This window comes from Mastomys coucha, unplaced genomic scaffold (assembly GCF_008632895.1).
Source record: "Mastomys coucha isolate ucsf_1 unplaced genomic scaffold, UCSF_Mcou_1 pScaffold5, whole genome shotgun sequence".
NCBI lineage: Eukaryota > Metazoa > Chordata > Mammalia > Rodentia > Muridae > Mastomys > Mastomys coucha.
Window position 1 is genome coordinate 72,311,950 of NW_022196911.1, and position 8,667 is coordinate 72,320,616.

General features: G+C 45.6%; 1 non-coding gene across 1 annotated transcript; it reads right to left on the reverse strand.

The window, feature by feature from the left end:
• Positions 1 to 2,952: 2,952 nt before the first annotated feature.
• LOC116079314 lies at positions 2,953 to 3,059 on the reverse strand. Its single transcript, XR_004113887.1, has one exon. It is a non-coding gene; the product is annotated as a U6 spliceosomal RNA (small nuclear RNA).
• Between the last annotated feature and the right edge of the window lie 5,608 nt (positions 3,060 to 8,667).

The following is an 8,667-nucleotide window of genomic DNA, read 5'->3' on the forward strand; positions in this document are numbered from 1 at the left end:
TTCTAGGAATGAGACCCTGCTCCTCCGTGAGAGTAGTCAGTGCTCTTACCTGCTTTGCCATCTCTTCATCCCCTCCTTTATAATGTTTCCTGAGTAGACTTGATGTCACAGTGGAAGGCAGAAAGGGGATGGTTTGTGGCAAACACAAAAAAAAGCTAACAAAGTTGGTCTCCAATTGAAGGAGACAAAAGGCACAGGACAATGACACAGACCACCGGTCTCAGGTCAGACACTGCCCCAGAAGGGCACACACTCAGGTATTGGTGTCATTATTAGCACGACTATTAAAATGGACTGAGTCCTGTAGACCCAGAATACAGCATCATTTGACAGTCTTCACTAGGGTTGTATAAGATATCTTTGTTCAAGGATAGTCACAATGGGGCTGGGAGGAGAGGTGCACATCTGCCTTCTTCAAGTTGTTCAAGAAAAATATTTACAAAGAACAAACCCAGGTGTGTGACTAGGACACAGTTATTATAGTGTGACTAGGACACAGTTATTAGACTAGGACACGCAGTGCGTCTGGGTGAAGGAGTAGGGAAGCCTATGTGTCTGGGTTCCAGTCCAGGCTCAGCTGCGTTCTGGCTAGCTCTAAACCTCTCTGTGCCTCCTTTCCCCATCTGTAAAGTAGGGCAATGGTGGCCTGCACCTGTGCAAAGAGCTCGGCATCAGATTTGAATCACAGTGGGAGTCTAGTAAATATTGCCTATATCATTGTTACTGTTCCAGACTAGGTCCTGGGGGAAGAAGTTTACATAGTAACTGTTCTTTCTAGAAGGACAGCAGGGGATGCAAGACAAAGGCGGGGGTGGGGGGGCAGGAGGGGAGGAGCTTCTCACTCCTCACAAAGGGACAAGCTCTTGTCTCGCATTTTCACAGACAGTGGGGTACTTTACATATTTTCCTCCAGCATGTCTTTCACTCAACATTGCTTTGGAGATCATCACATAACGGTGTTTAACCTGTACAGTTCTAAGTATTTTACATGTGTTTGTGAATTTATTTTAATTTTTGCTTTTTGGTTTTTTGGGGGGCAGAGTCTTCCTATGCCGTCCAAACTGCTCTCAGCACAGGATCCTTCTGCCTTCGCCTCCCAGCTGGGACTGATGTGAAAGTTCCTTTACTCCAACCCTAACTGATGCACCTGAGGCTTTCTCTTCCTCCTCCTTCAACTTAGAGTGTGTGGGTGTTTTGCCTGCTTGTATGCCTGAGCACCATGTCGGTGCCTGGTATCTAAAGGGGCCAAAAGAGGGCATCAGATCCCCTGGAACTGGAGTTGTAGATGGTTGTGAGCTGCCTTGTGGGTGCTGAGAATCAAACCCAGGTCCTTTCTGGAAGAGCAGCAAGTGCTTTTAACTGCTGAGTCCCCCCAAGTCCCTCAGCCCTACTCCCCGGTCTGCTGTGATAGGGTATTGCTATAAAGCTTAGACTGACCTCGAACTCTGTGTGTGACCCAAGGTGGTTTTGAACTTCTGTTTCTCCTGCTTCAGCTTCCCGAGTGCTGGGATTAGAAGAGTGCACCACTATACATGGTTCTCAGTATTTGCCTTTTCTGTTTGCTTGGTTCTTTTTGCTTTTATAAGAGGTAGTTTCTTGTCATGTAGCTTAGGTTCAAAATCCTCCTGCCTCAGCCTCTGGAACACTGGACTACTGGGATTACAGTTACGAGCCACCTCACTTAGTATGATATTTAATATGCAAAACTATACTGCTGAGGCTGGGAATGTAATGATATAGTGCTTTCTTACTATAGCACACACACACACACACACAATTTAAAAATGGGCAAGAATCAGGGTTTGATTAACTGCACCACAACCGAACAGGAAGCTAGCTCAGGGGGTAAAGGCACTTGCTTGAAAGCCAGATGAACTGAGTTTGATGGAGTATGGTCATTATGGAGAGAGAACCAATGTGTGTATGGCATTCTTACACACGCATGCGCACACAATAAATAAAAGTATGTAATAAAACTCCAAAACTACATCCTCCTCCTCCAAAAAAAAAAAAAAAAACCTTAAGAAACAAAACAAAAAAGGCTCTTTTAAATATACTGGGAAGGGAGGGCTTCTAGAGGAATTGGAGGAGCCCCTCACCACAGCAGCAGGAGCTGGCGACTTGTGAGAATAAACGTGTGCTTTTGCTGTAACCTCAGAGAGAACTGCAAACCCCAAAACCTCTATTTTCGCACAAACTGTCCATCTCTTTAAAGTTCCACATCATGACCAGCAGAAGGCGCAAAGGAGCCACCTAAATTTTCTTCTGCCTCTATGAAGAACTCTTTCCAAAGTTCAATCTTAGGTGTAAAAGCTCATTTTGAGTTACTCATGTTTAAAGGGCAAGCAAGAGACTGTGAATCAACCCAAATGACAGCTCCAAAAAGAAAGAATTGATTCTTGCTTAGATCATATTCTGTGCTTCCTCCACACACCCAGGAACAATGGACAAAGGAGAGGACTTGTCTGTTAGGTGCAGACCCTCTGATGTAGCTCTCAGTCGCACCAACAGTCTTCTGAGTTTTAGATTTTGCTGTCTGCTTGGCTCCGGGACTAAGCTGTCCGTTCTTCCTTCCTTCCTTCCTCCCTCCCTCCCTCCCTCCCTCCCTCCCTCCCTCCCTCCCTCCCTTCGATTTCTTTCCTTTTTTTGCATGCAGCTTACAACCCCCATCCCCATGCCGACTGCTGGCTTTGAAGGTGCTACCAGGACTTCTTTGTATCCTAATTGCAACCAGTTAACTAGGGAGGTATACATGCTGGAACATCTGTGAAGGGACAGACAGATCCGGAGAGTGAGTCTGGCTTGGGACTGCTAGTCTTTGTTGGGCACAGGCTGGATGGAGTGGGCAGTGGGAGCATGCAGAAATTTTATACTTGAGTACTTCATCCAGTATATGGCTATTTTAAATCTTTCCACTCAGATGGGTGTGGTGGTGCACACTTTTTTTTTTTTTTAAATATGGAACGCTTCACGAATTTGCGTGTCATCCTTGAGCAGGGGCCATGCTAATCTTCTCTGTATCGTTCCAATTTTAGTATATGTACTGCTGAAGCAAGCACTGGTGCACACTTTTAACTCCAGGGCTACGGAGGCAGAAGTGGGTAGATCTCTGTGAGTTTGAGGCCAGCCTGGTGTATATAGCAAGTTCCAGGCCAACCAAGGCTACATAGCAAGGCTCTGTCCCCACCCCTGACCCCTATGTGCACACCTCAAGTTTTTTCTATTCACCACCTTTTTTCATCCTAGAAAATTTTATTCAATTTTAAGTATATAAGTATGTAAAAGTTTACATATCAAATGTTCGTAAAGAAAACTGTTTTTAAATAATTCTTTAATATGGAATTAATTTTTACATTTAATTTCTTTTTTTGTTTGTTTGTTTGTTTGTTTGTTTGTTTCAAGACAGGGTTTCTCTGTATAGCCCTGGCTGTCCTGGAACTCACTCTGTAGACCAGGATGGCCTCGAACTCAGAAATCCGCCTGCCTCTGCCTCCCAAGTGCTGGGATTAAAGGCGTGCACCACCACCGCCCGGCTACATTTAATTTCTTTAAAAAATGCATTACTTATTATTTTATGTGTATAAGTGTTTCCCCTACATGTGTGTCTGTGAACCATATTCATGCCTACTATTCACAAAGATCAAAGGAGGGCATCAGATCCTCTGAAACTGGAGTTGAGGACAGTTTGTGAGAAACCATGTGGGGGTTGGAAATCAAATCCCAGTCCTCTGGAAGAGCAGCCAGGGATCCTAGCCACTGAGACATCTCTCCAGCCCCTGCTTTTCCTTAATTAATAAACTATATACCAGGAACAGGCAAAACACCCATACATGTAAAATAAAAAAATGAAGGAAAAGCTTGAAGGGGGTAAAAAGCAAAATTGTATACTTCCTGGAGTAAGGCGATGGAAGGGGTTGTTTATTTTTATGTGTATGCATATGTTCATGGATGTGTGTGTTCATGTGTGTGCACTAACACCAGGGGTCAAGTGGTGCACAAGCGTGTTAATGACTCCGACATTTCCTCTGCCCCTTGCTTATTTATTTAAGATTTAGTTCTACTTTTACTTATGTAGTAGTTTGAGCCACCTGACTTTTCTTTGTCTCTGTGTGTGTTTTGTGTGGTGTGGTGTGTGGCACATGCTTTGTGAGTGTAGGCTGTATGTGTGCTTTGTCTTTGTGTGGTGTGTATGTGTGTGTGTGTTTAGTGTGGTGTGTGTGGGGGCACATGCTTTGTGAGTACAGACTATATATGAGCAGGCTGTGATGTGTGTGTGTGTGTGTGTGTGTGTGTGTGTGTATGTGATACACACTATGTGAGTTTGCAGGTGCACACACTGTGCGTGCATGTGTGGAAACTGGAGCAGACAATCAGGTGCCTTCCTCTATTGAAAAGATTTATTTATTTCATTTATGAGTATACTGTAGCTATATTCAGACACACCAGAAGAGGGCGTCGGATCCCATTACAGATGGTTGTGAGCCACCGTGTGGTTGCTGGGAATTGAACTCAGGACCTCTGGAAGAGCAAGTAGTCAGTGCTCTTAACTACGGAGCCATCTCTCCAGCCCCTCTATTGCCCTCTTCAACCTCACCGTCTTGAGACAGGCTCTCTCACTGAACTGGAGGCTCACTATTTTGTCTAAGCTAGCTGGCTATGAGCACTCCAAAACCATTTGTCTCTGCCTTGCCAATTTTGGGGTTATAGGTATACACAACCACATGCAGATCTTCTTTCTATTTGTTTTTCATTACATTTATTTATTGTGTGTATATGTGAGGGTGCACATATACACGTCATGTGCTCATGTGGAAGTCAGAGGTCAGTTTGAGGAGCGGGTTCTCTCTTCTACTTTATGGGTCCCTGGGATTGAACTCAGAGGTTGGGCTAGGGAGCAAGCTCTCTTTCCTGCTGGAGTGCCCCACCCCCATAAGCACTGGGGAGTTGAACTCTGGTCCTGATACCTAGGGAGCAAGCACTTACTTTGTGAGCATCCCCAACTCCTCCTGAGATGGTTTTATTGTTCTAATTGTTCAAATGAGAAACCAGGGTCAGAGAGTTAAATCAATTGCCTGAGGTGAAATCTGAGTCACAAATCCAAAGATTGGCCAGGCAGTGGTGGCACAAGCCTTTGATCCCCGTGCTTGGGAGGCAGAGGCAGGCTGATTTCTGAGTTTGAGGCCAGCCTGGTCTACAGAGTGAGTTCCAGGACATCCAGGGCTATACAGAGAAATCCTGCCTTGAAAAACAAAACAAAAAACAAAAAAACAAAACAATAACAACAAAAACAAAAAGAAGAGGAAGAAGAAGAAGCAGAAGAAGCAGAAGAAGCAGAAGCAGAAGCAGAAGTAGAAGCAGGAGGAGGAGGAGGAGGAGGAGAAGAAGAAGAAGAAGAAGAAGAAGAAGAAAAGAAGAAGAAGAAGAAGAAGAAGAAAAGAAGAAGAAGAAGAAGAAGAAGAAGGAGAAGAAGAAGAAGAAGAAGGAGAAGGAGAAGGAGAAGGAGAAGGAGAAGGAGAAGGAGAAGAAGAAGAAGAAGAAGAAGAAGAAGAAGAAGAAGAAGAAGAAGAAGAAGAAGAAGAAGCAACTTAAAAAAGAAAAGAAAAGAAAAAATAAACAAACAAACAAGAAATCCAAAGATTGCCAGGTGTGGTGCATGCCTATAATCTCAGCTCTCTGGAGGCAGGACAGGATGGTTCTCTACAAGATCAAGGCCAGCCAGCAGTACATCGTGAACTCCCTTCTAAAATAAATGAACAAAGAAATAACCATTGGGAGCTGGAGGGGAGGCTGAGTGGCTAAGAGTAGCCGGCTGTTCTTCCAGAGTTCATTTCCCAGCATTCCCATGGTGATTCTCATAAGTCAGGAACTCCAGTTTCAAGAGATCCGATGCCCTCTTTTGGATTCCACAGACACCAGGCAGCCACGTGATGCACAGAATATACACACAGGAAAACACCCATGCACATAAAGTAAAATGAAAAAAAAAACACAAATCGGTTGAGAAGCATTTCTTTCTTGTACTGAAGGTAAACAAAGATCATCCCCATGCCTTCTAGCATGGCTGCCTACTATGGCTAGGAGGGCTTCTGGACCCCTGCAGCACACAATAGCCCGACCCCTTTCAGAAGCCGGGGCATTCCACTGTGGACGGAGGTGAATGCTACATCAGAGAACAGGCTTCATGTCCCACCAGAAGCATGGCTGCTGGGCGTATTCCTAGAAGAAAGAGACCTGGTTATACTTGCTAGGTGGCCTCTTGTCCTCTTCCTGCTGCTGATGTCCCAGGCCTCGGGCCCTTTATTCCTAGGAGTTCCCATGAATTGTGCCCCTCAGTGCATTCTGTCTTACCAGTAACCTCAGGTCTCTTCCAACCTCACCCCAAATCACTCAGACACCTGCTAACTTTGAGCTGTGTGTCCACCAGGAAGTTGTTTCCACTGCCATGAAATGGCATAAAAACACCAGAAGTCTGGACTTTGTGGTGCGCCCCTGTCATCCCAGCTCTTAGCAGCTGAGGCCGGAGGCTCAGGGTTTCAAGATTAGCTGCAGCTACATGGCGAGTCTGAGGCCGGCCTGGGTTACAAGAGAGAGACCCTGTCTCCAAACAAAAAGTACGCCAAGCATTCGGGTCTCAAATCTAAGTGAGCCGCTGCAGGGCCTGGAGTCTGTCCTCTTTTGTTCCCTTCCCTGAGCTACCCCAAGCTGGTGTCTGTCCTAGCCTGGGTCCTTGCATTTCTGGGTGTGATGAAGCAGAATCTGGAGGGAGACTGACCCCCCAGAGACCACCGAGCTTTGCAGTCAAGGCAACACAATCCCATGTTTAGTATTTCATCTGAAAACGATGATATATCTGATGATACAAAGGTGATCTATCTAGGAAGCTGTCCCAGGAGCTGCAGGTCCGAGATCCTTTACCCCTTCCACAAGTCCACTTGGTGCGGGACACCCACACAAGTCACCAAGTGTCCTGCACCTCACTCCCCCACGCTTCCACCTCGTTTCCAGCTCTGGGTCTTGGCTCATAAATCTCCTTCACACAGACTGCCATAAATCAGGGGCCTGAGGAGGGACCCCCCAGCTCCCAGCCCCATCCCTCCCCCACTGGAGGGGTGGAGTGCAGGAAGCCCCTGGGACAGGGTGGGCTCAGTCCGCCTTCGTGGTCCCATAATTACAGGCCTGTGGGGTCTGATTTATGGTGCAAGCAAAGGCACAGGCCTGCTTGTCTGGGAGAGCCTGGGGAGGTGGGGGCTGGAGTCATGAGAGGCTTCCAAATTCCAGGGCCTTGTTGAAAGGACAACCCTGAGAGTAATAAGCTGTAATATGTTTATATAGGACGTAAATCTAACCAAGAACAATGGGTAACCTTCTGCCAACGTGTGCTCAGCACTGTTCTAATTCCTTTATCAAATAGGAGTCTTAGACATATTCATTCCTGGAAGCTTGTCCTGGTGAATGTTGAAGTCACCTGACGGGTAAGCTGTGTCTCACAAAGGACTCATACTCCTGGCTACCTGGCCCTGAATTTTGAGCTTTTTAGACCAGATTTTGCTGTCTCTGTTTCCTTTTCCTTCCCAGACCTCCTCCAGTCATAAGCTGAGTACCCTTGGGCAAATACTGGCTTACCTACTGCACAGGAGGCTAGGATCAAAGTTAGGGGAGGGGTTTAAATTTTCCCTTGTTCAAGGAATTTTAGGTGCTATGATACCTAAATCTCCAATCTTAGTGTTTCCAGCCAGGAATTTCTCCTGGGCACTTTTCTTTTCTTTCTTTTTTCTTTTCTTTTCTTTTTTTTTTTTTTTTTTTTTTTTTTGGTTTTTCGAGACAGGGTTTCTCTGTGTAGCCCTGGCTGTCCTGGAACTCACTCTGTAGACCAGGCTGGCCCCGAACTCAGAAATCTGCCTGTCTCTACCTCCCAACTGCTGGGATTAAAGGCATGAGCCACCACTGCCCAGCCCATTTTTAATTTTTATTATTTATTTATTTATTTTGGTTCTTCAAGACAGGGTTTCTCTGTATAGCCCTGGAACTCATTATGTAGACCAAGCTGGCCTCGAACTCAGAAACCCGCCTGCCTCTGCCTCCCAACTGCTGGGATTAAAGGCGTGTGCCACCACCACCCGGCTTAATTTTTATTTTTTGAAAGTTATTTACATGAAATTTTCTTTCTTTTTTTTAAGATTTATTTATTTGTTTTATGTATATGAGTACACTGTAGTTGTACAGGTGGTTGTGGGCCTTCATGTGGTTGTTGGGAATTGAGTTTAGGACTTCTGCTTGCTCCGTCCTCGCTCCTTCCCTGCTTGCTCTGGCCCAAGGATTTATTATTATAAATAAGTACACTGTAGCTGTCTTCAGACACACCAGAAGAGGGAGTCAGATCTCATTACGGGTGATTGTGAGCCACCATGTGGTTGCTGGGATTCGAACTCAGGACCTTTGGAAGAGCAGTCAGTGCTCTTTCTCACTGAGCCATCTCACCAGCCCTACATGAAATTTTCATAATAAATGTATTTTATGTGTATGGGTGTCTTGCCTGCATACATATCTGTGCATCACAAGCACATAGTGCCCTTAGAGGCCTGAAGAGGATGTCAGCTCATCTGGAACCGGTGATTGTGAGGTACCATGTGGGTACTAGGAACTGAGCTCCTTGTCCTCTGCAAGGAC